This window comes from Eriocheir sinensis, chromosome 34 (genome assembly GCF_024679095.1).
Source record: "Eriocheir sinensis breed Jianghai 21 chromosome 34, ASM2467909v1, whole genome shotgun sequence".
Lineage (NCBI taxonomy): Eukaryota > Metazoa > Arthropoda > Malacostraca > Decapoda > Varunidae > Eriocheir > Eriocheir sinensis.
In genome coordinates, this window is record NC_066542.1 from 14,197,163 (window position 1) to 14,221,621 (window position 24,459).

Below are 24,459 nucleotides of genomic sequence, written 5' to 3' on the forward strand. Positions count from 1 at the left end.
GTTGATGGAGTGAAGTGAATGGGTCTTCTTGTAATGCTAATGGTGCGTTCAACAAGCTTTGATGTTAAACTGAGCAGAAGATCCTTTTCATTGTTACAAAGAGCATGGTGACTAATTACCAGCAGTCTCCCTCACGCTGTTTTCCTATTCTTTCCTAATTACCTGGAACATCTAACACACAGGTGGCCGTCTCATAATGATGGCTAGGGCAGGTGTGTAGAGGTGTATACATCAGAGTAAAATCACAGAGCAGACTCATATTTTACTCTTACAATCTTAAAGTCTTTTGCTTCTTCATTGTCTCACTCTTTTTGGTCCTGCTTTTTCTTCCTTACTCTTTCTTTGTCTTTTTAATCCTCTCGAATTGCTTATTAAATTCACGCCATCTTCCTCTTTTCGTTTTCGTAATTCTTTCATCTCTCCCTTTGCTCTCCGCTGCACAGGAACAAGAGGACGAAGCAGATGAATAGAGCTGAGGAAAGAAACGAGAATAACGGTTGAAGAGAAAGAATAGGAAAAAAAAGAGAAAAGAGATGAGAGTTAATTAAGGCACATACATAGGAAAGACAATATAAACAAGAGATGAAGTTACCATAAATTTCAAGAAAGGAAAAACTAGACGACATGGAAACAAGGAGACAAAACTGGAAACAGGGGAAAATAGAGATGTATAGACAGATTGATTGATAGATAGATAGAGATAGACAGAAAAATTTACTCATTGCTAGAAAAAAATATGGAATTGGGAAAGAGGAAATTAATGTAAAGATAAGGATACACATTCCAAGCCTGAGGAAAGGAGAGAAGGAGAGAGGAAAGGAGGAAAAGAGAGAGGAAAGGAGGGATGGAGAGATGAAAGGAAGGAAGAATAAAGACTTTCCTCCACCTCCACTTTTCCATAATTACTTTTTTCTCTTGTCTTAAAAAATAAGTCAAAGTTTCATATGAACCAAGGACTTCATGATGAGGAGACAGAGAGAGAGAGAGAGAGAGAGAGAGAGAGAGAAATAATATCTCATTCTTCAATTTGTCTTTCATAAGTATTCTCTTCCCCATCTTTTCTTCCTCTCGTCTGCCTTTGTTTCTTTTTAATAACTTTTTTCCTCTCCATCATTCCTTCATTTCCTCCTTCACTCCCTTCGTGTGTTCATTCGTTGGTTTCTTCCCTCTCTTCCTCCATTCCTCCTTTCACTCTTCTTTATTTCCTTCATGATTTCCTTCCTTCTTTGTAGTTTGTGAATGTGGGAAGAAGCAAACCTTAATTGAGAGAGAGAGAGAGAGAGAGAGAGGAAATAAAAAAATTAAAAAAAAAAGATCAAGAAAAAGAAATTATTATTATTATTATTATTATTATTATTATTATTATTATTATTATTATTATTATTATTATTATTATTATTATTATTATTATTATTATTATTACGTCAGTCGCAAGAATTGTAAGGAATGTGAAGCAGGTGTGTGTGTGTGTGTGTGTGTGTGTGTGTGTGTGTGTGTGTGTGTGTGTGTGTGTGTGTGTGTGTGTGTTTCCCGGAGATCAGTGTTTGGTTCCCTCGTAAATTTTCCGCTTGACGTTTACAGTTTTTTTTTTTTGTTTCTTGCTCTATTTCTTTTTTGCTTATGTTTATTTCCTTTTATCTTTTTTTTTGGCATTTCTTTCTTTTTCTTGAATTTTTTTCTTCTTTTGGTAACCTTTATTATTTTTTTCTTTGTTGTCTATTGCAGTAATTTTCTTATTATGTGTTTCGTTCGTTCTTTTTATTCTCTCTCTCTCTCTCTCTCTCTCTCTCTCTCTCTCTCTCTCTCTCTCTCTCTCTCTCTCTCTCTCTCTCTCTCTCTCTCTCAAAAGTTATAGCTCCATATTCTTTGTTTATTTCTGTTTTACTGATTTTAAGGTTTGTATAGTCATTCTTTCGTTCTTTTTTTCTTTACTTCTTTTTCTTCATCTTCCTCTCATATATTTATTTCTTTTCTCTTTCTTTCCGTTATTTCAATCATTCCCCCTTTCTCTTCTTCCTTACGTTATGTTTCTTATTTTATTCTTCTGCCATTTTTTTTAAATCTTTCATTATTTCTCTTTTTTTTCTTTCGTTTTCTGCATCTTTTTATTAACTTCCATTTATTTCCTCTGGGTTGTCCTCAATTAATTACTAATGTTTATTTTCACGCGCTTTCTTGTTTTCTCTCCCTTCTAGTTTATTCTCTTGACGACAATTTATACTTATTTTTTTCGTTTTTCTTTTAATTCGAGTTTCTTTCTCATGCATTACTTTATTCTCACACTCATAGATTTTCTCTTTACTCACCTTGTTTTATTTCCTCTTCGTTCCGTTTTTTTCTTTTTCTATATTCTTTCATCTCCTTTTTACATCTCTACGGCTGTTTAACTTTTTATTTCCTTTTCTGTCTCTTTTTGTGAGGTCTGTTCTGTTATCTTTGTTATTTCAAGCAAAATATTTCCCCGTTATTCATATTTTTCCCTTTTCATCTTCGCAGCTTTTTCGGGTTTTTCGTTGGGGAAACATATTTACATCTTTTACATAATCCACTTCCATCTTCTTGCTTATTTTCGTTACCCATTTTTCACCTTTCTCACTCTCTCTCTCTCTCTCTCTCTCTCTCTCTCTCTCTCTCTCTCTCTCTCTCTCTCTCTCTCTCTCTCTCTCTCTCTCTCTCTCTCTCTCTCTCTCTCTCTCTCTCACGTCTTGCATTTCTCCTACATTTTCTTAAACTTGGCGCTTTTGTTTTTCTTTTGTTTCTTTCTCCTATTCCGTTGACTTCTGTTTCATTCCTTACATTCATTATTTTCCTCTTTTTCCTCTATCATATATATTTTTGGTACCTTTTTATTCTCTTTTTATGTTTTATCTCTTAATTAATGCGTCTCGTCTTTTTCTTTTGTTTTTATCATGGATTTTTTTAATTCTTTCTATTCTTTCTATTTTTTCTCCTTTTTTTCCTTTTTTTCATCTTCGTAATATCATCTTTCTTTTTTTTCCTTCCGTTTTTTTTTTCCTTCGTTCACTGTTCACGTCTATATTATCTTTTCATTATCTTCGCGTCTGTTTATTTTTCATTTCGTTTCGCGGTAATGAAATTTTAGAGCCTCTTATCCTCTTTTGCGCTTGGTATATCTGTATTGTATTCTTGTTATTTTCTTCTTTTCATTCTTTTTTAATTTTGTAGTCGGTCATTTCTTCTCTTTTTAATTACCATTCTTCTCTTCCTCCTCCTTCTCCTGCTTGTCTGTTCCTTCTTTCCTTCTGCCCTAAATTTGTTCTTTCTTTTCGCTTTCGTCTTTAATCCTTTTACTTTATCTCCTAATGCTTGAAATTTTTATCCTTCGTTGTTGCTAGAATTTTTAACTTGTTCTCTTTTCCTCTGTGGGTGCTTTTCTTCTCTTTTATTTCCTTTCTTTCTTGTCTTATTTTCAAACATTTTTCGAAGTCTCATTATTTTTGTTTCCATTCTGTCCACTATATTTTTCGTTTTTCCTTCTTCATTATCTATTTCCATCCTTTTTCTCCTCCCTACCCTGCCTGTTGTTATCTCTCTCTCTCTCTCTCTCTCTCTCTCTCTCTCTATATATATATATATCTATCTATCTATGTATTTATCTATCTATCTATTTATCTATCTATCTATCGCATTAGGAACATGACCCACAATGACAGCCCACTCACGTCATATTCCTCCTCTCATTTTTCTCACTCACCTCATCACATTCTCCCTCTTTCTCCCTTCTATTTTCCTCACTTTCAACATTATCTTCATTCTGATTATCATCGTCATTCTTGATTTCTTTATCCTCTTTCATTTATTTCTCGTCTCTTCCTTTTTCTCAGCATCACTTCTCTTCTAAGCCATTATCTTCTCATCTGCATCCTATTTATCTTTCTTTCTTTCCTTTCTCCTCTGTTTATTGATTTCTCTCACCCTCCTTTTTCCCCGACGTCTCCTGTTTTTACTACATTTCTTTTTCTCATTTCCTCTCTCTTCTGTCTCCTCCGCCGCCGCCTCCTCCTCCTTCTACTACGTTTCTCTCTCTCCCTCCCTTTTCATTTCTCCTGTTTCTCCTTTTCGCTCGGTTCCTCCCTCCTCTGTGCACTGTTTTTCCTCTTCTCTTTCTCTCTTTCTTCATATCGCAGTCTTTGTGTTCATGTTTTCCCTTCCTTCCTTCTCTCTCTCTCTCTCTCTCTCTCTCTCTCTCTCTCTCTCTCTCTCTCTCTCTCTCTCTCTCTCTCTCTCTCTCTCTCTCTCTCTCTCTCTCTCTCTCTCTCTCTCTCTCTCTCTCTCTCTCTCTCTCTCTCTCTCTCTCTCTCTCTCTCTTCCTTGATCTTCTTTTCAGCTCACGTCTTCTAATCCATTTTCTCTCTTCTCATTCTTCTTCTCGTTCTTTTAGTCTCATCTCTACCTCTTTTACTTTTTTTTTTTTTTTATCTTCCTTCTGGCACTCATGTAATTTTCGCTTTTGCTTTTGCTTGTTTGTTTCGTCCTCATTTTCTCATTCTTTTGTTTTTATTCTCTTATCCTTTTATCTGACATCTCTTCCTTTTCCTTCTTTCTCTCTCTGTTTTAATTTTTTCGTGTCATTTCTCTCTGTTCTTTCTTTCCTCTTTCATTTTCTTTCTTTTCCACTGACAGCTGCTGCATATTTTTCCATCTCTTTCTTCTCCTTGCTTTCTTTCATATCCTTTTCCACTTTCTTTCTTTGCCATGGACAGCTTCTACGTTTTCTTTCCTCCTCCTTTCTAACACCTTCCCGTATTTTCCTTTTTCTCTTCTTTTTCCTTTTCTTTTTACACCCCTTCTACCCGTCTCCTTTCCTTCCTTCCTTCCTTCCTTTCTACCTGCTTCTCTTTTTCTTTTCCCATCTTTTCTCCATTTCCTCTTCTGTTTTCCTTTTCTTGATCTTTTTACGAATGGTGGCAGACTTTTCCCTCCTTATGCTCTCTGAACTTGCTTTATCTTCCTTCCTCTCGTTTTCCTATTCTTTTTATCATTTGCTAAGTGTTTTCCTTCCTCTCCTCCATCCTGTCTCTTTCCTTCATCTTTACTCTCGTTCTTTTCCTCTTTCTCGCTTTTCCCCTCATTATTTTCCCCTGTATTTTTTTCCTTTCCATGCGATACTGAATCCCTGTTTTCATCTTCCCCTCTCTCCCCTATTCTGTCTCTTTCCTCTTTCATCCTTTTTGTTTCCCTTTTCTCCTATTTATCACACTATTTTCCTGCTTTCCAAAAATAGTTCCTCCTCATTCCTTTCTCTCCGTTTTTAGCAATTTGTCTCCGTGTCCTTATTTTTCCCTTCTCTCTTCTCCCTTTTTATTCTCTGTTTCCACTCTCTTCTCTCCTCCCTCCTTATGTTTCCTTTTTTCCTTCTATTTCCTCTCTCTTTTTGGTCTCTGTTTCCACTCTCTTTCTCTTTTCTCCTCCCTCTTTTTGTTTATTTTACCCCTCTTTTTTTTTCTCTCTCTTTTTGTTCTCTATTTCCACTCTGTTCCCTCCTTCCTTTTTTTCTCCTTCCTTTTTTCCTTCTTTTTCCTCTCTCCCTTTTTATTCTCAATTTCCACTCCTCTCCTTCCTTTTTTCCTTTCCTTTTATCCCTCTCTTTTTGTGCTCCGTTTCCACTCTCTGTCTCTTTTCTCCTCCCCCTCTCCCCTCTCCCTAAAAGCATCGTCATCATCATCAGCCAAAAAATTAGTGTGAGTAGCTGAAGTGTAGAACAATGTCAGGCTTGTTTTTCCTCAGGTTTCGGCCCATTGTCCTCCTCCTCCTCCTCCGCCATGTGACATACCTCCTGTCTCCAACCCCCTGACTTATCCCCCTCCCCCACTTTTCTCCCCCTCCTCCTTCACTTTCTCCTCGTTCTGTTTTCGCTTTTTTTTTTATTTCGTCCTTAATTGCTTTTTGTTTTCCTCCTTTCTCTTGTGTTTTCGTTTTTTGTCTTCATCATCGTCTTAATTAGTGACCCGAATTACCATCTTCATTATCATCTTCCTCGTCTTGTTTTCAATTGTCTTCTTCACCAACTCAGTTCAAATCGATATTCATCTTTCATATCTACTCCCTCCTTTCTCTCTCTCTCTCTCTCTCTCTCTCTCTCTCTCTCTCTCTCTCTCTCTCTCTCTCTCTCTCTCTCTCTCTCTCTCTCTCTCTCTCTCTCTCTCTCTCTCTCTCGTTTCCTTATACTCTTCTTATTATCTTATCTTCATTATATCTTCACGTACATAACTTTTCAGCACATTCTCCTCCCCCTCCTCCTCCTCCTCCTCCTCCTCCTCCTCCTCCTCCTCCTCCTCCTCCCGCGACATACTCTCCTCGGCATCCTCTTATCTCCTCATCCCACGCCTCTTTCTCACCTCCAAAACTTCCTGATACATTCACATACCCTTCATTCCTCTCCTCCCCCTCCTCCTCCTCTTCCTCTTCCGCCTCTCCTTTCCTTCATGTCTTTTTTTTATATACTCCTATGCTTATTTTCTTGCGTCCTTTCACCCGTCTTTCTTTTTCCTTTCGTAGCATTTCCTCCTTTCTCTTCTTTCCCTTCGTCTTCCTTTCTCATTGCCTCGTCCTCCTTACCTTCACGAGTTTTTTTATCTCCTTTACTTATTTTCTCGCGTCCTTTGACCCCGCTTTCTTTTTCCTTTCGTAGCATTTCCTCTTCGTCTTCTTCGTCTTCTTTTTTTCCTCCTCCTCTTCTTCTTCTTCCTCCTCCTCCTCCTCTTTCGTCTCTTCCTTCACTGCTCAAAGGCAAGGCACGACGCGAAGCATTTTAAGATCGCAGTTGACAGTTCCTGAGATATATTTTCCTCTTCCTCCTCCTCCTCCTCCTCCTCCTCCTCCTCCTCCTCTTCAGTGTTTTCCATTGTCGCCTCCGCCCATTACTTTACCTTAAATCTCATTTGCCACTTTTCCTCCTCGCCGCCAGTGTATTATGCTGTCTTAAGCGCTCCGGAGAGTTTGGCGAGCCTGGCTGAAAGTTTGTGTGTTCCCTGCCCCCCCCCGCTCCCCCTCCCTCTCGTCACTCTCCACCTCCGTCTCCTCCTTTCCCTGTCTCCTCTTCTTCCTCCGTCTCCTTCTCCCTCCGTCTCCTCCTTCCCCCATCTCTTCTTCCTCCTCCGCTTCCTCCTTCCCCCGTTTCCTCCTCCTCCTCCGTCTCCTCCTCCGTCTCCTCTTCCTCCTCTGTCTCTTCCTTCCTCCTTTCTCCTCCTCCGTGTCCTCCCTCCTTCTCCTCCTCCGTCTCCTCCTTCCCCCATCTCTTCTTCCTACTCCGTCTCCTCCTTCCCCCGTCTCCTCTCCCTCCTCCATCTCCTCCTCCGTTTCCTCCTTAAGCTACGGTCACACTTGCTATTGTTAACGCTAGCCTGGCTTTTGTTTTCGCTTATCTTCCCTCTCATATAACACCCGTAACCCTTCAATCTGTCTTCTTTACTTATGTCTCTACTTCTCTGTATCTTGTTTTATAAGTTCATTTCTATTCTCGCTTTATTTATATTTGTTTTTTCCACTCTCGTTACCTGGTATTTTTTCCCTTCTCTTCTCCTGCCTCTCTTATAATACCATCTGGCTATTCGTTGGTTCTTCCTGTCTTTATTCCCTATGTCTCTCTACTCCTCTCTTGTTTTGTGCTTCCCATATATTTCTTACCTTTTTTCTATTTTTTTCTAATATTTCTCCTCCTCTTTCTCTTTCTTATTAAATCTTTACTCTTCTCTTTCTTGGTTATACTTCACCTCTTTCTAATTTTCTTCCACCTCTTTTCCTGTTCCGTGTAAATCATAACTATCTATTCCTCTCCTTTTTTTGCTACACCTCATCACCCTTTTTCCCTATCTACCTCACTCAGTTTCATTCACTATCATTTTCCCACCTTTATTTTCTATGCCTCCCGTTATCTTTGACCTTTACTTCCCTGATCTTTTCGTCATAACCGCCCCTCAGCTCCTCCTTCCTATATCTTCCCATCTCCTGTCTTCTCATCTTGTCTCATCTGCTCAAGCTTCCAACCTATGTAGTCATAAAACTTGTCCGTGTCCCGTTCCATATATGTCTCACTTTGGCTCTTGTCTGTCTCCGTCCGTCTGTGTCTCTACTCATGTTTCTGTCACGTTCCTCTCCGCCTCTCCTGTCCTCACCGTCTCCTGTACGCCTCATCTCCCTCTATATATGTCTCTGTCTACTCCGTCAACTATTTCAATCTTGCGTCCACTCCTCTTCTCCCTCCTCTCCTCCTTTTCTTCTTCTTTATTCTTGTTCGTCGATGTAGGAGATAACCGCTAACAAGATGAAATGAAGTAACGAAGAGTGATAGGCAGAAGAAAGACAGATAAACAGATAGAATAGAAGATAGATTGAAGAACAGAGAATTGTTGTAGAGAGGAGTAAACAAGGTATGAATAGAAGGTGGAGCAGAAAAAGATGTTAAAGAGAAATTCAGAAGGGAAGGAAGAAAGAAACTGTGAGAGAAGGGGGAGAAAAAGTAGTAATAAAAAGAAAAGTTACAAGAGAGAGAGAGAGAGAGAGAGAGAGAGAGAGAGAGAGAGAGAGCACACCTCGCCTCACGTGATCAATCAGCTGGCGGGTCGTTTTCTTTATATCCATCTCGTGCGCGTCCGACTGCGATTTAGCGAAGACTTTAAAAATTTATCGATAGTTTTCATCTCACTTTTTGGCCATTCTCTTTTTTCTATTATATTCTCTCTTTCTTCAGCTTTCCTCCCTTCTTTGGTGTTAAGTAGAATTCATCACTATATTTATGGCTTTACGATCATCATGCATTTTTTAGCCTTTTGTGAATGTGTTTGTGTATTAGTCTTTGTTTTATTCCTGGGAGCGGTTTGTCGGGTTGGAGCTTAAGCCTTAGAGTGTTCACGACAAGCGCCAGTTTATAAAATTGAAAGGATACAAATTCTGAAACACATAAAGGATTAGCCAGAAATTTTAAAGTCATGGGAACGTAGAAATGTGTTGGAAAAATGTAACTAAAACTGGAACTTAAAGAAAATATTAAAAAGAGAGTTTGGTGAAAAATCATTTGTAAAGCGCCATAGATATTGTTTATCCCTGAACAGCCTGTAGGTAAACCAAAATGTACACAAATAAAATAATTGCTGATCGTTCGAGCGAGAGAACAAAGGGGTGTGAAACGGATTAAAACGTAGCAGTTAAAAATAATATAACACTTTATTATCAAAGGAAATATTTTTTAGATGATAGAGATGTATATGCGAAATTGTTTGGTTTATATTAAAAGAAAAACCTTCTGTGCAGCATCGAATAATAATTTCTTTTTACGAAACCGAAACTCTGACATGAAAAAAAACATATTTCGATATAGAAACGGATGAAGAGAGATTGAAATGCCTCCGTAAAAAGATTGTGAGGCTTGGGACAAAAATGTTACCGCATAGCCCGCTTGTTGTCCGGCCTGGAGGATTAGGAGGAGGAGGAGGAGGAGGTGGTGGTGGTGGTGGTGGTATTGGAGGAGGAGGCAGAGGAGGCGGAGAAGGGGAGGAGACCAGATGTGTACGCGTGTACTATACCCAATAGCACACACACACACACACACACACACACACACACACCTGCCCGTTATCTACCTAATGAATGAATCTTTGCAGGTAGGCGAGTAACTTAATTTTTGAGACTATTTTGGAAAGAGGAAGAAGGGAGCGACAAAGAAGAAGCAAAGGACAAATATATTAGCCGACTGTCACCCACACGTCAGGACTATAAAAAAAAAAAAAAGTGGCAAGACCATTCCATTTAAGTGAGTTTAACATATAATCCATCTAGAATTTCTGCATGAGCTCTGAACACTTGAATTCTTTGTAAACAGAGCGGTGTAATTTTTTCCTTGCTGCTCAAACATCCTCGTGAGTTTTCTGTACTCGGAAAATGATAAAACGTTGCACTGAAACATTTTGTCGCTGAATTTTATGCGGAATCAAACTAATTTCTTAATGCAGTTCATGTAAACGTTTTCTCTGAGTCTTTTTACTTGATTAATCTTTCAGTACTAACGAAAAATATATGCACTAATTAACTTCTACAACTTCTTTAATCAAATGTAGTGGAAATTACTTGTCTGGCGGAGATCATTAATGGCAAACCATCCATCAACTTCTCCTTAGCTTCTTCCTATCCTCCCATGTCCTATCTTCTCATCTTCTCTCATCTGTTCAAGCTTCCAACCTATGTAGTAGTAAAGCTTCCATATATTTTTTTTCCTCCATGGGCTCACGGCTTCCCTCTTTATCCCGTCTTCTTTTCCTGTACTTTTCCTTCTCCCAGGTACTTCTTCTGGTCCCTTGCATTTTCGTAGTACGTCCTTTGTGAGAACGAGAGCGGAAAAAAAGTATCTGGGCCGCAGCAGCAGATACCCGCCGGCAGTATAAGACTTCTTTTGTGTGTGTGTGTGTGTGTGTGTGTGTGTGTGTGTGTTTACGTAAAGACTGTTCGGTTTATTTATCGTGGGGCTCAGGAAGTCGGTCTCTTTGCTTGACCTGTACGTAGTTTTCCAGGTTTTGTTATTCACATGTACACACCGTACCAAGTTATAAGAAGTTAGTCCATAATATGTTGTTCTTTTTATTTAACGTGTACAATCTTTTCGTCTTTTTATTGTTCATTGTATTACGTTAGTCTCTTCTTTCTTTTGCGATGATATATTCTTTTTCGTTTCAAGTTTTAGTATTTTTCTTCTTCCATAATATTGAAATGAATTTCCTTTTCGGTTTTCATACTTGTCGATACGTCCCCTTCAATGCTGTGGTTCATATCCTTGTAAGGGAATTTTGAAGTTGCAGTCATTCTGAAAGCGGTTGTGTTTTTATGTTGAGAGATTTGCCGACACGACTGTTTCATGGATTCCCTTATCAAATTACAGCGGCAGGGAAACTTTTACACAACACAGGCTTTGAAGACTAGACAGGCGGATTAATTCTCCAGGCCAACACAAAAAAACACTCATTCACACACACACACACACACAAAAAAAAAAAAAAAAAAATCTACATGCCCCCCACTTTCCTTGACCCTCACCTTGTCCACCAGGTTATTGTTGTGTTTTTATTTATCTTATTTTATCAAGGGTAGAGGAAGGAAAGGAAGTGGATTAGTGGAGAAGGTACAATTGGCGAAAGATGAAAGCCAATAGGAGTGTACAGTTTTTTTTTTAGGGGGGAGGGGGAGGGATTTTTTTTTTTGTGTGTGTGTGTATTTTTTTTTCTGAATGATATTGTGCTGGACTGCAGTTTATACTTGTAATGTACATCTTTATTAATATATGTCTGCTATGCTGTAGTCAATAAACCATCTATCTCTCTATCTATGGTGCAGGTTCGTAAATTGCTCTGATGTAGTTGTTTATCTTGCACCTTGGACACAAACATAAACACACTTTCTCCCACCCCACTGTGCTCCCTTTTCACTCCTGCTCATTATGGTAAACATGCTACGGTAAAGGAAATAGTAGTAGGGAGTCAGAACCTTTACAGTGAGGCCAGCCCGTTCAGTCCATGCCCAGCCTAACCAAACCCAAAGCCCACTCCTGTTCCTTTGTGTGCTCAGGCTTCTCCCTCGCTTAAACCAACGCAGCCAGCTAACCCAACCTAACCCTGCGTCTCCTCCTCCTCCTCCTCCTCCTCCTTCCCGTTTCACCCTCGCCTCCCATATCCACACCGCCCCGCCCACCTCTCCTCGGCCAGTTTCAAACACCTTACCGCTGCCGGACACACACAGCAGAGACTAGTTAATTATTCCTTTTGTTACGTAATCTCTCTCTCTCTCTCTCTCTCTCTCTCTCTCTCTCTCTCTCTCTCTCTCTCTCTCTCTGAACAACTAATATTACTCCTCCTCCTAGCAATACTAACTACTGCTACTACTATTACTACTACTACTACTACTACTACTACTACTACTACTGTTACCATTACAAATATACAATTACCACTACGAAGACTATCGCAAATAAGAGAAAATACTAGTAATAATCCAAGTAACAGCGATAATAATGTCGATAAATTTATGACATCAGTAACGATAAATGATAAGATTGTTAAGGATAATACAAAGACTGCAAAGAAGAGAACGAAAAATATCCGGAAAAGAAAAAAAAGCTCCCGGGATTAAAAAAAGATAAATTCTTGTCATCGCTTCAGACCGAACACAATAAAATATAAGCCCTTAAGAGACCTCTGAGGCAAGAGATACGGAGAAGTAATTTAATTCAACACACGCCAAAAAAAAAAAAAATGAAAAAGGAACCATAAGAAGAAATAAAAACCATGATGCATGTATTCAGGTCAAAGTTTCTCTCTCTCTCTCTCTCTCTCTCTCTCTCTCTCTCTCTCTCTCTCTCTCTCTCTCTCTCTCTCTCTAACCATCATAAAAAAAGTATAATGAAAATCCAATTCCCTCATTCGGTGGTTTGGAGAAGTTTACCTTGCGTGTGGAGGGACATGAGGGACGGAGGGAGGGATGGAGGAAAGGACTGGGAGGGGAAATGAAGGAGGGAGGGAAATGAGAGAGGCACAGAGGAAGGAGAGAAATGGAGGGAGTGATGAAAGAAGAGGAGAATGGAAGGCATATTTTAGATCTGGAGAGATATTGAGAGCCTAGGGAGAAGAGAACGAGGGAGGGATAAAGGAGGAGGAGGAGGAGGAGGAGGAGGAGGAGGAGGAAGAGGTATTATGCAGAGGTTGAGAAGGGAAGCGCGGTTCATTGTGGCGAATGGGAGAATTGAAGAGAATGAGAGAAGAATGACCTGATATGAATCTCTCTCTCTCTCTCTCTCTCTCTCTCTCTCTCTCTCTCTCTCTCTCTCTCTCTCTCTCTCTCTCTCTCTCTCTCTCTCTCCTACCTGCCTACCTGCCTACCTTATCTACGATCTATATATGTATGTTCCTATTGGTGTTTGTCTCTTTATCTATATATCCACTTAGCATGTGTGTGTGTGTGTGTGTGTGTGTGTGTGTGTTTGCGTGCTTGCATGTGTGTGTGCGTGTGTGCGTGTGGTGGTCGTCCATTGCTTTTCTGCACTCATATCACGACCCTCATTTTCGCTGCTGACTGACGTTTGTTGGTGCTGAGCGTGGTGGTGGTGGTGGTGGTGATGGTGGTGATGGTGGTGTTAGTTGTGGTGGAGATGGTAGTGGTGGTGGTGGGGGGGGGGGCCTTGGGGTGGTAGCGATGACAGTGTTAGTGTTAGGTGAGAGAGAGAGAGAGAGAGAGAGAGAGAGAGAGAGAGAGAGAAGAGGATACACTGAAACTAATAGTCGTGTTAGAGTTTCAAAGTAAACGAATTTAAAACTTTCCTCGCTCACTCTTCAAGAAATGCCTCGCCCGCCTTCCCTTCCGTAGCTACAGAGAAATGCGGAGACTTTGAACTTTTTCTATTCTCGCCAAACACCGCCTTTGTCTCCCTCACACACGCCCTAAACACACATGGCGACGCGCGGGAGACGGAGACGCCTCGTGCCTCGGCCCACCACGCTGTTGACACTTAAAACACACAGCCGGTTGTTGAAAGAGGGAACCGTGAATGTCAGTCCCCTGGTCGACGATGTTGCTTGTATTCTGTCATTGTAAACAGACGAGGATGGATTGTGAGGTAAAATACATAACACTGGAAGGACTGAAATGTATTCCGTCACCTATACACAAAAGCAAGACAAACGTTATATGTCAGTCTCCTGGCTCACGGTGTTATTTATGGTGTATCATTATAAACACAAGGACAGACTGAGAGGTAAAAACATAACGCTGGAAGGACTGAGGTTTAGTACACGTCGCTCATCAATACAAAATGAAGAAGAATTATGTAATGCAGAAGTCAGTTTCGTTCAAGGCGGTCACACAATGCCAGCCCATCTTTGTAATCAGCCTCGCTTGAATCGTCAGGCAATTGTTATTAATTATCAAGTTACTTCGGAGCTCAAAAAATGATGAAATTGAGGTTATTTAAATCGTTCAAGTACTTAATGCCTATATTACGTCTCCCTGTATAGTCAGCAAAAAGGTTAGATTAGTCAAGCCGTCCTTCACACGCAGTTCGTGGTTCGCCGCGCCGATTAACTTTCCCGAGTAGCTTGATATCTTTCTCATCGTATGTGAAGCCAGAGATCCTTTGTATAGTACGGTTGGATTGCTGTTTTTGTTTGAGAGTTTCTCCCTCCTAAAAGGGGGGAGCACGGGCCTTTGCCAATTTATGGCGGCCCGTAGCAGGGTGCCGACAGGCCGACTCTGTCTGCTGACGTCAGCCGAGTCGACCAAGGCGGTCTGTCGACGAGGACTGGCGTGTCTCTGCCCGGTCGGGGTCTCACAAACGATTTATACAAGGACAACATAACCCCTGGCATCTTACAATCAAATTTCCCGCTAAGGCCCGAGCATGATGTTAGCTTTGAGTTGAGGAGGAGGAGGAGGAGGAGGAGGAGGAGGAGGAGGAGGAGGAATAAGAGGAGGAGGTTAATAAACTGATCTATGTTGGAGGAATGATATGTTCGCTAAGAGGAGGAGGAGGAGGAGGAGGACATGAAGAACAAGAACATGAAGAACAATAAGAAGAACGAAAACAATAATAAAAAGAATAGCATCAACATCAACAACAACAACAATAACAACAACAACGATAACTACGACGAGAAAAGTATTCAGGTTTCAGACATCAATATAGCGGCGGCTCGTCGTCTAGTCTCTCATGGTTCAAGTGTCAATAACAGGTATGAAAAACACTTCAAGGACGAGTGTTTGGGGTTGTTTGTCCCGAGCGTGGCCGCCTATTGCTCGACCGATCTGCACCTCTACTGTGTTCGGTGTGGGCCTGGGTTCGACACCGCCTCTTAACCTTTTCACCATCATCCGAAACTGATCTCTTTTTTGGCCTCTCGTTCTTTCTACCTTTGTCCGGAGCAGCGTCTAGTGAACTTTTTTTTTATTATTTTTGGTTTCCCTTGAGCTGCCTTCCCTGCTCTAAACATAAAAATCATAACTCCGTCTGATTAACAAAGTAACTGAAGCCCATATTCGCAGACGCTTTCGACCTTCATAGCAACTACTTCCAAAGGCCACAAAGGAGTTTAGTCGGGTTCTCAAGAGTGGTTTTCTACATTCATGGTGGAAAAGCCTCGGCAAACTATCACTAGGATCATGAAAACAGCCCCCATGGAAATATTCACTGCCTCTACGAAAGCCTTATCCAGTGTATGTGTCAGTCCCGAGATGTTTGTGAATATGAGGGTGAGCTTCATGCCCTCCTACGTCTTTCCTGACCCTTATCTACACACACACACACACACACACACACACACACACACACACACACACACACACACGAAAGTCTACACGTGGCAGCAGAATTTAAACGGATTGGACGGAGAAACATTAATTAATAGGGAAAAGCAGCGGGATGAAAGTTAAGAAGGTTAGCGAACTACAGTACAAGATAAGTTACCGTGGAAAGTTGTCAGCAGCGTCTTCAAACTCACCTAATGATTTGGAGCAGGAGGAGGAGGAGGAGGAGGAGGAGGAGGAGGAGGAGAAAATCTTGAATCATGTTTGCACTGAAATGGAAAAGGAGGAGGAGGAGGAGGAGGAGGAGGAGGAGGAGAATGAGAAAATGTTGAATCATGTAAACACTGAATCACTATTATCACTTTCTTTCTTTCTTTCTTTCTTTCTCTCTCTCTCTCTCTCTCTCTCTCTCTCTCTCTCTCTCTCTCTCTCTCTCTCTCTCTCTCTCTCTCTCTCTCTCTCTCTCTCTCTCTCTCTCTCTCTCTCTCATCTTTTTCCTTTCCCTTTTCTTTTTCTTCTTCTGAAACACAAATTCTCACGAGTTTAAAAAAATTTATGTATATATTGTGTGTTTTCTCTCCACTGCCTGGGCACTACGTTCTTAAAATGATATTTCTTCTACTTTACAGGCCGCATCTACTTACGGGGAGTGTGGAACAAGGTATGACGTAAATGTAGTAGTAGTAGTGGTGGTTATTGTTATTGTTTTTTGTTGTTCTAGGAAGTACCGTCGTATTGTTGAAGCAACCGTAGTCGTATCTGCAGGTTATTCATCGTGGAATCTAGAAGCTTTGTTGTAAAATTCAAGGAAGCACCTCGAGAAGCAGCCTCAGGAGACGAGAGAGAGAGAGAGAGAGAGAGAGAGAGAGAGAGAGAGAGAGAGACTCGCACCACGAATACAATGGAAGGCGACACAACAGAATAGAAGTAAAGGAGAAGGGGAGGAAGGAAAGAAGGAAGGATAGAAGGAGGGAACGAAGGGAAGAAGGAAAGAAGACAGAGATGACCGGAGCAGGACAAGTACGGGTGATTGAATTAAGACTTAGGAGAGAGGAAGTGAGGAAGAAGGGAGAAGACGAAACAATAAAGGGAAGGGATGCGAAACCAACGAGGGAAGAACAAGGAAGGAAGAGGAAGATCGAAGAAAAAGAAGATGAAAGCGAAGAAAACAACACGCCGGAAGACAATCATCACCACAAGAAAAAAAATACCAACGAAAACATATCAGAAAGGTTAAGAAGATTAGACGAGGAAGGAAAGAGAAGGAGAGAAAGAAGAAGAGAGAGAGGGGAAGGCATGAGGGTAAGGTTAGGACGAAGCGGAGCAAGAACTTAAGTGTTATAACGTTTGATAACCTTCGCCAAAATAAAGCAGAATAACAGGAGTGCTGGTCAGAGGAACGAGAGGCAGGTAGAGGTCAAGTAAGGTAGACACGAGAACAAACACACGTGGAAAAAAGATAGATTAGACAAATATTGAAAGAAATACAGGTGCACAGGTAGATAAGAGTAGCAGAATGTTGAGGAAGTGGAAGGTAGAGGTCAAGGAGGGTAGACACGTGGACAAACACACCCGGAAAAGTAGAAAGAAATACAGGTGAAATGGTTAATTAAAGTAGGAGAATGATAAGGAAATGGAAAAAAAGAGAAATGGTTGATAAAAAGAGAGGCAAAGTGCAAGACGGAAAGCAGGAATGATGTGAAAGGTAGAAAAAAGACAGATTAGATGTACAAAGAAAGAAATACATTGATGGACAGGTAAACAGATGAAGGAAAACGTTAGGTTGATAGAGTTGGTTAAGAGACAGCAAGGATAGACGGAAAGAAGGGCGAATTGAAGACGGAAAAACGGGTGAAATTAATATAGAGAGAATTATAGAAAGAAAATACATAGAGAGACAGGTAGCTAAATAGAAGTATAAGAACGTAAAGTATATGAAAGAAAGAAATGATTGACGGAAAAAGATGTAAAAGGTTAAACGAAGACCCGGAAATGGAGGGAAGGAAAAAAAAAAAGATAGGTTAGATAAACAGAAAATTATACACTGGACAGACAGATAGAAGTAGAGGAACGCAAAGTATATGAAAAAAAGAAATGATGACGGAAAAGAGGTAAAAGGTTAGGCGGAGACCCGGAAATGCAGGGAAATTTTAAAAAAAATATTAGACAAAAGAAAATATACACAAGGATAGATAGATAGAAGTAGAAAAACGTTAAGTATATGAAAAGAAGAAATGATGGATGGAAGGAGAGGTAAAATATTAAACGGAGATCCGGAAATTTAGGGAAGAAAAAAAATAGATTTGACAAATAAAGGAAAATACACAAGGATAGATAAATAGAAATAGAAAAACAAAGTATATGAAATTTTTTTTAGATGGAAAGAGAGGTAAAATCATAAACGGAGACCCGGAAAAGTGGGAAAGGAAAAAAAGATAGGTGAGGGAAACACAGGAAATACACACGAGGACATATAAACAGAAGTAAGAGAACGTTAAGTAAACTGTGGGAAAAAAAACGGAAAAATTGACGGAAAGAGCGGCAAAATATTACACGGCGACCCGAAAAAGTAGGGAAAGGAAAAAAAAAGATAGGTGAGGGAAACAAAGGAAATACACACGAGGACATATAAACAGAAGTAAGAGAACGTTAAGTAAAGTGAAGAAAAAAAAAACCAGTTGGTGGCAAAATGTTAGACGGAAAATTCGAAAAAATGGGAAAGGAAAAAATAATAAGGTAGAAAAGAAGAGCGTATCAAGACACCTCTCCACCCGAAATTGACTACTCTTTTGGCTTCTCTTTACTTTTATCTATTATGGGAGCGGCGAGTAGAGGGCTTTTTTTTGTGCACTCTTTTTGTTGCCCTTGAGCCGTTTTCTTTGATGTAAAAAAAAACGTGGAAAGACATACATAGGTAAACAGATAAAGAGAAGGAAAACGTTAGGGAAGTAGAGTCGGGGAAAGAGACAGAATGGATAGACGGAAAGAAGGGCAAACTGAAAGACGGAGACGGGGAAAGATGGAGGACGAAGATCAATAGAAAGAGGAATGCAGAGACAACAAGACAGACAGACAAACAGATAAGCAGACAGCCAGGGAGATGTAAGGCAGGGCGGGGAGAGAGGTTTACTAATCGAATCATAACGGCAGAAAGTAGACAGAATAAGGTAGAGAGAAGACGGAAGAATAGACATTTACAGGGACTTTAGCAACGACACACACAGACACAGACAGACAGATAAACCGACAGAAATACAGACTGATAGATAAAGAGGTTTACTAATCGAATCATAACGGCAGAAAGGAGACAGAAAATAAGGTAGAGAGAAGAGGAGAGAAAGACATTTTCCGGGACTTTAGTAACGACACACTCAGACAGGCACAGACAGACTAGAATAGAAGTAAAGGAGAAGGGAAGGAAGGACAGAAGGAAGGATGGAAGGAGGGAACGAAAGGAAGAAGGGAAGAAGATAGAGATGACCGGAGCAGAACAAGCACGGGTGATTGAATTAAGACTTAGGAGAGAGGAAGAGAGGAAGACGGGAGAAGACGAAACAATAAAGGGAGGAGATGCAAAACCAACGAAGGAAGAACAAGGAAGAGAGATAAACCGACAGAAAGACAGACTGACAGATAGATAGGCAGACTGACCGACAGAATAACATGTAGACAGTCAAATAATCACATAGGAAGGTAGGCAGACAGACAGACAAATAAACAGATATATGCAGGCTGGCAAACAGACAGACAGACAGACAGGCATGCAGAGAGAAAGGCAGACAAAGAAAGTGAACAGATGGCTCCCTAGCACGTAGACAGACCAGCAACATAAAATGATAATGGGTAATAATGTAAAAATAGCAATCTCTCTCTCTCTCTCTCTCTCTCTCTCTCTCTCTCTCTCTCTCTCTCTCTCTCTCTCTCTCTCTCTCTCTCTCTCTCTCTCTCTCTCTCTCTCTCTCTCAACACAAATTGAACTGGGAGATAATAAATTAATACATAGATTTATTTTAATAGATTGATAAAATGAAACAAAATATACATTGATAGATCGTCAAGCTCAAATATATATATATAAATAGGAAAACAGGCACAGACAAATAGATAGATAGATAGATACAGATATACATAACGGCTATTTTTTATAGTAAAGGAAGCAGCTCAAGGGCAAAAAAAAAGTAATTGAAAAAAAAAAGCCCGCTAATCACTTCCCCTTTGAAAAAGAGTTTGGAAGAGTGGCTAAAAGAAAGCTCAATTTCGGGTGGAGAGGCGTCTCGATACCCTCCTCTTGAAAGAGGTCATGTCGTAGGCAGGAGGAAGTACAGACGAAGGGAGACTGTGTCAGATTACAAGAGTAAAGGGTGAAAGAGTGAAAATGCTTGTTAACTCTTGCACAAGGGATTTGGACAGTATAGGGATGAGTTTGAGTTGAAACTCGAGTGCAGCGGGGCCTTGGGAGGGGGGTAGGCATGCAGTTAGCAAGTACAGAAGAAGAGTCAGCATGAAAATATCGAGAGAAGATAGAGATTCAAAATGGCGGCGGAATTTAAGAGATCGAAAACTGTAAGTAAGAGGAGGGGAGTTGATGAGACGTAGAGGCTTAGACTACTCTGTCCAAGAGAGCTGTTTGTTTGGAGCCCCCCCACACATGAGATGCATACTCCATACTAAGGCGGACAAGGCCCTTGTATATTGATAGCATCTGTGAGGGGGAAAAGAACTGGCGGAGACAATACAGAACGCCCAACCTCGATGAAGCTGATTTAGTAAGAGTGGAGATATGAGGTTTCCAGTTGAGTTTTTCAATTAAGGATAGACCGAGGATGTTTAGTGAAGAAGAAGGTGACAGCTGAGTGTTATCGAGGAATAGGGGAGAGGTGTTTGGAAGATTGTGTCGAGTTGGTAGACGGAGAAATTGAGTTTTCGAGACGTTAACGGACACCATGTTGCTCTTGTCCCATTCATAAATGAAAGTAAGGTGTGTGATTAAGCGTGTTGCAGCCTTCAGTCTAGAATCATGCAGTTCCCGTTGGGAAGGTCTTCTGTGAAAGAGGGTGGAAGCCAAAGCGTCATCAGTGAACATATAGTAAGCAAGACAGTGAAATTGATTTTCAAAAAATGTGAGAGAAAAAGAAAATCACATTAACAGATAAAGACAGACGAGGCATGACAGACAGGCAGATAGAAAGACAGTCTCTGCAGAGGACGGTGTCATCGGAGAAGTGGAGGGAGAAATAAGGGAAGGAATTTGTGCTGGAGGAAAAAATTGGTAAATAGCAACGGTAATTGTTTCTCCAGGAACGAGAATGAAGAGGAGGAGGAGGAGGAGGACGAGGACAAGGACGAGGACGAGGACGAGGAGGAGGAGGAGGATGAGGAGAAGGAAGCGATATTGGAGGGAACGAGAGAGAGAGAGAGAGAGAGAGAGAGAGAGAGAGAGAGAGAGAGAGAGAGAGAGAGAGGACTAGACTCGAGGGACTTGAATCGAGAAAAAGAAAGTGAGAAACAAGAATACAAAGGAGAAAGAGTTGCCTTGCTTCTCTCTCTCTCTCTCTCTCTCTCTCTCTCTCTCTCTCTCTCTCGCCGTCTTTCCCATCATTTCAACGTAACTATCTTCCCTTCCCTTCCCTTCCCTTCCCTTCCATTCTTTCTTATCTCCCTTCATGCAAAAACTAGCTTCCCATCCACTCGTTTCCATCCTTTCTCTCGTCTCCTTAATTCATCATCATCCCCTCCTCTATCCATCCTTCTCTCTCACCATTGCCTCCCTTTCCCTTTCTTTCCACCCTTTAAACTTCTCTTCTCATAATTATCTCTCCTTCCTTCATTTCCTTCCTTTCGTTTTATTTCCCTTCTCTCTTTCTCCTCCGTTTCGTTATCCCCTTGTCAATTGGGCCTTTCTCTTCCTCTCCTTTCCTCTCCTTCCTCCTCCTCCTCCTTTCGTATTGACTTCCGATACTGAATGCGAGTCACCTGTTGTATGCGCTTCTTTGCAATATGTTTTTAGACGTTATTCCAAGCTTCTGTTTTTTTCGCTGTTTTTCACTTCTATTGCTTCTCTTGTTATTTGAGTTCTACTTCCTTGCCATAGTTTTTTTTTTTTTAGTTAGCGTTCTGTTGTTATGATTATGCTGCTGCTGATGATGATGATAAGGATAAAAATGTGTCTTGCTACTAAAAAGAAACAGAAAAAGAAAAGAAAAAGAAAAAGAAGACCAGAATCGGACCCTCGAGAACATTTTGATATTCCAGGACACGAGAGAGAGAGAGAGAGAGAGAGAGAGAGAGAGAGAGAGAGAGAGAGAGAGAGAGAGAGAGAGAGAGAGAGAGAGAGAGAGAGAGAGAGAGAGAGAGAGAGAGAGAGAGAGGGGTTGCTATTATTTCTTTTTCTTTATGTTCCCAAGAAGAGGAGGAGGAGGAGGAGGAGGATCAACGCGTGTGGAAATATGGGAATGAAAATCAATATAGAGGAACGGGTTAAAAAATGTGCGAAATAAATAAATAAAATAAACAGCGAAATACAAACAGACAAACAGACAGACAGACAGATAAAACTCACGCATCAGAAGTAAACAAACACCAACTTTTCAAAAACTAAACAATTATATAATTCCTCCAAACAATCTCTCTCTCTCTCTCTCTCTCTCTCTCTCTCTCTCTCTCTCTCTCTCTCTCTCTCTCTCTCTCTCTCTCTCTCTCTCTCTCTCTTCCTCTATCTCCCTCCCCTCCCCCCTAAGCCAATCCCTTCCCTTCCGCCGCTGGAATTCTCACACTCGGAGTCAAAATTCTCAGCTTTTAACATCCCGAGGTCGTATTTTACAAGCCTCGTCTCTTCACGTAATTCAATCGCATCTCTTGAGGGGGACGTCCTTGCAGGGGAGAATGAAGGGAAGGAAAGGAGTAAAAAGAAGTAAAGATGAAAGAAAGGGAAGATAAAGTATAAGAAGGAGTGGAAGAAGTGGAAAAAGACGAACAGAAGAAAAAGAAGAAAAAGAAACACAGGAAGAGAGGAAGAAAGTACTAAGAAAGAAAGAAAAAAAAAGAAAAAAAACTAGGTTGGTGTTGTTGATTCCTCTCCTTAAAAAGTGTGAAGGAGAAAAAAAAAGTAGTGGAAAAGAAGAAATGGAGAAGAGGAGAAAGAAGAAGAAAAAGAGTAAACAAATAGAGAAAAAGAAAGGAAGAAAGAAAGAAAGAAAGAAAGAATGTTGGAGTTTTTGACTGCTCTCGTTAAATAGTGGAGAAGAAAAGAAAAATAATAAAGAAGAAACGAAGAAGATGAAATGTAAAGAAGAGGAAGATGAAGAAGGAATGAAAAAGAAGAAAAAAAAGTGAAATACCAAAACCTTCACGTCAAATCGTTAAAGAGAGGCATGACAACAGCTGGAAGACATTTCTTGTTAGTTATAAATGAGAGAGAGAGAGAGAGAGAGAGAGAGAGAGAGAGAGAGAGAGAGAGAGAGAGAGAGAGAGAGAGAGAGAGAGAGAGAGAGAGAGAGAGAGAGACCTGACTCTGGACTTAACTGGAGCTGGAGTGTAAAATGGATGTTAATAATGGACACTTGGAATTATTTTACAGCCACTTTGGAGGAAGAAGTGTAAGTGGGAAAAATGTGACGTTGATTGGGAAATTTCCTGAGAGAGAGAGAGAGAGAGAGAGAGAGAGAGAGAGAGAGAGAGAGAGAGAGAGAGAGAGAGAGAGAGAGAGAGAGAGAGAGAGAGAGAGAGAGAGAGAGAGAGAGAGAGAGAGAGAGAGAGAGAGAGAGAGAGAGAGAGAGAGAGAGAGAGAATTAAAAGAAGGAAATGAAATATACCAAGAAAAACTGTGGTATTATCTCTGTACACTAAACTGCGGAAGTACTTTAGTAAATGTCCTGCCGAAATTGTTAGTTTATTTACATTGTTTATCAGTGCCTTCGAGTGCAATTATTACCCTCTCATGCAATGTAAATGAGTGAGTATGAGGTATTGTACAGCTATTTTGTCAGCAACCTACTTATAGACTTTTACATTTTTCTGGATATCTCGCCAGATTGAACGCATCGCCATTCCTTAACCCAATGGAAACTGTCTAATTTTCTCTGGGCCTAAGTCAGCCATGAAGTAGCAGTTGTTTTTTAGTAGTTCCTCAGAAGTCAATGGATAGGTAAGATTCAACGTTTCTTGTCCTCTGTTGAATGTGTTTCTTCCCCGTAATGTAATGCAAGGTGAGTTAACATGGATGGCTCTGTATGAATGGGATTTGAGGAGCTGAAGAGAAGAGATTGTCACCAACCATAGAGAAGGAAATTAAATGTCTACATCATTTTCCGAGTCGCTACTTAATGAAAGGCATTCGATTTTATTTCTAATTATGACCTCGACCCTTTGACCCCCCCGTGAAGGGTTAAGGCAATGGTCCCTATAATTAACGAACACATTTTCCCATTAGTAAAATTACCTGACTTTTTCCTGACAACTCATTAGCGAAGAAGTAAAGGTCGCTGCACAGAGTGAATTATAAAAGGTGAAGAGGAGATAATTGCTGCGTTTTGAAAGAATGTCAGGATTTGAATACAGTTGAGAGAGGGAGAGAGAGAGAGAGAGAGAGAGAGAGAATGCCTTGAATCAACTGAAGCTGATTTTTTTTTCTATACAAAATCATTTCAGTCTGCCAGTCAATCAGTCAAGATCGCTTTGAGCTTTGTGATTTGAATCCCTTAAGTGCCAGAGAGAGAGAGAGAGACTGACTGACTGACTGACTGACTGGACCGATAACTGTGGAAGTCTCGTTTGCAGTTTCCCTCCCCCCATCACCCCTCTCCTCCCCTACACACACACACACACACACACACACACACACACACACACACACACACACACACACACACACACACACACACACACACACACACACACACACACACACTTTTCTGTCTCATGTCATCTAGTATTGTCGTCCTTTCTAACCTTGACTCACTTTTCTTTCCCTCGCCTTTCATCTCCCTCATTCCCTTGTCTCTCTTTTCGCTTCTGAGCTGTCCACCCACACTCTTTTTATTTACTTTTTTGCCCCTTCTACACTTCTTTATCCATGTTCCGTTTTCTCTCTCTCTCTCTCTCTCTCTCTCTCTCTCTCTCTCTCTCTCTCATCCTTTGGTTCCCTCATTCACTACAGCTTTTTTTTCT

At 40.7% G+C, this 24,459-nt stretch overlaps 1 protein-coding gene across 7 annotated transcripts in view; it reads left to right on the top strand.

Annotated features, from left to right (window-relative positions):
• LOC127007117 (cardioacceleratory peptide receptor-like) overlaps nucleotides 1-24,459 on the top strand; it is a 225,639-nt gene that overhangs the window by 20,764 nt on the left and 180,416 nt on the right. For 6 of the 7 annotated variants that reach the window (XM_050877743.1, XM_050877741.1, XM_050877744.1 and 3 more), the window contains exon 3: nucleotides 15,924-15,955. The exons of the other annotated variant lie outside the window; for it this stretch is intronic. The gene's annotated coding sequence lies outside the window, so the exon portion shown is untranslated. The remainder of the gene's footprint in view (nucleotides 1-15,923; nucleotides 15,956-24,459) is intronic. 7 annotated transcript variants of the gene reach the window in all.